The 2,017-nt window shown below is 34.2% G+C and overlaps 1 long non-coding RNA gene across 1 annotated transcript; it reads right to left on the reverse strand.

Annotated features, from left to right (window-relative positions):
• LOC109824823 lies at window positions 526-1,473 on the reverse strand. Its single transcript, XR_002242791.1, has 2 exons — window positions 1,281-1,473; window positions 526-1,013 (listed from the first exon to the last, which is right to left on the reverse strand). It is a non-coding gene; the product is annotated as an uncharacterized LOC109824823 (long non-coding RNA).

The raw sequence follows: 2,017 nt of genomic DNA on the forward strand, positions 1-2,017 counted from the left end.
ACATACTTTACAATATGTTCCGTAACATATACTGGCCATGGCCATGTCTTATTGGCTAAAACTTAATTTCGTCCCCATGTAAGTGTCTATTTTTCATGTTAGAATTCATGTCTCAGACATAATGATGACTCTGCACATGAAATGTCAAAGTCACTGGGGGAAGAAGACCGACCAGTTGGAATAAGCAATGGAATCCCCCTAAACATTTGTATTACCTATAAAACCAGAAGCATCATCCTTCTGCATAGCTCCATGGTTATTCCATACTGAAACTACAATTGCCAAAAAGGTAAGCGCGCATTCATGCTTCTTCATCCATATCTCTATTTACTACGCAGTCCGTAGTTATTATTACGCTCTTTGAAGTTTAAAAGCTCATCTTTGAAGAATACTAAACATATAACGAGCCAAAACCACAAATTGACATGTAATAACGGAAAATGAAAACATCATGTAATATAAAAGCCCAAACTGATTTTCAACATACACTTTATAGAAAATTGAAAGGAAAAAAAAAAATCAGAGTTAATATACCAAATAACAAACTGATAATAACACCAAACATAAATTTTACAAGATCGCATAGTACCAATCCTATCAGTTAGAATCTGAAGCTCCCAAAAAATTAATTAAAAAATAAAATTTTAACGAAATACTAATAGTAATTGATAAGCCCATATCTACTGTACACAATCACAGCATCTTCGCTTAGCTACACAACATTTTAGCTGTTTTTTCTTTCAAGGAAACAAATTGAGGCATGCATCTTTTCAGTTAAGAACATTTAATTTAAGAGCAAAATATGAAACCCTACCAAAAAAAAAGAAAGCTTGAAGCTATTTCGCGGCGATGAGATCACTAAGAGAGAAGGGGTGACAACGAGGGGGAGCACGCAAGTAAGCAGCCGTGGACCCCATCTTCCATGAGCGCCGACCAGCGTGCTCTCTCTCGTTGTCAACTCCATCGTCATCGTCGTCGTCGTCGTCCATCATCATCACCAACCAATCAGATTCCTATTTAATTTACAAAATTAGTATCAAATAAAGATTCGATCAGCAAAGAAAAAGCGAGAGGACACACACACACAAAAAAAAAAAAGAGGGGGGAACAAGCCCTAGATATCAGCAAGCCTGCAAAATTATCTAAAAACCGATGCTCATAGAAAAGAAAAGAAATCGAAACTCATCTTCGCTGATCGATTCAGAAGCTTCTTCTTATCTTCTTCAAGATGTAGGAGTAATAAATGAAAAAAAACGAGAGAGAGAAAAATAGACGAAGACCTGATGCTGCTACCGCTTCCTCGTCGCCCGCCTAAATAAGGCCTCCAATTGTAAATCTTATTGATTTACCGCAGTCAGATTTGACCGAATTACGGTGGGGGCAATGAAATAGGGAAGCACAGGAGTGAATAATCCGCCCATTATTATTCTTATATATAAGCCCTTCACATTCCAAATATTTGAGAGATGTTTATTGGTATTCACTAATTACAACCTCTTTCTTAGCAGGGAAATACTCTTTATAGCTTATGTGCCAATTTGATATTGCTCGAGCTCATAATAAGTTGAATATATAAGAAACTTATAGAAGAAACTCATATAAGCAACTGAAAATAGTTATTTGGTAGTTTATATCATAAGTTGCTTCTAAAATTAGTAAGGTGTAGGTAAAAAGCGCTTAAAACCATTATAATTAAGTTAAATGGCAAAAATAGACATAACCTTAGATATCAAAATACATAAGATAATTTTAAGATAGAAAGGTAATAATACAAAAGCTAAAGGGTATATGAAACTATGAAAGGCAGAAGCTGCTTTTAAATGTATCCTCAAGTTACTTATAAAAGCACCCCTTTTAAAAGGAGCAGCAGTTTTAATAAACATAAAATATAAATTTTATACAAAATTTGTTATTCACTGCTTGTTAAAAAATATCAGAAACAACATAAAAAATAATACCGAAATGATCTTGTGTCTCTGAGAAACTATCAAATCTAAATATTCTCCAAGACTTTCAA

Source organism: Asparagus officinalis, chromosome 9, assembly GCF_001876935.1.
Source record: "Asparagus officinalis chromosome 9, Aspof.V1, whole genome shotgun sequence".
In the NCBI taxonomy this organism is placed as follows: domain Eukaryota; kingdom Viridiplantae; phylum Streptophyta; class Magnoliopsida; order Asparagales; family Asparagaceae; genus Asparagus; species Asparagus officinalis.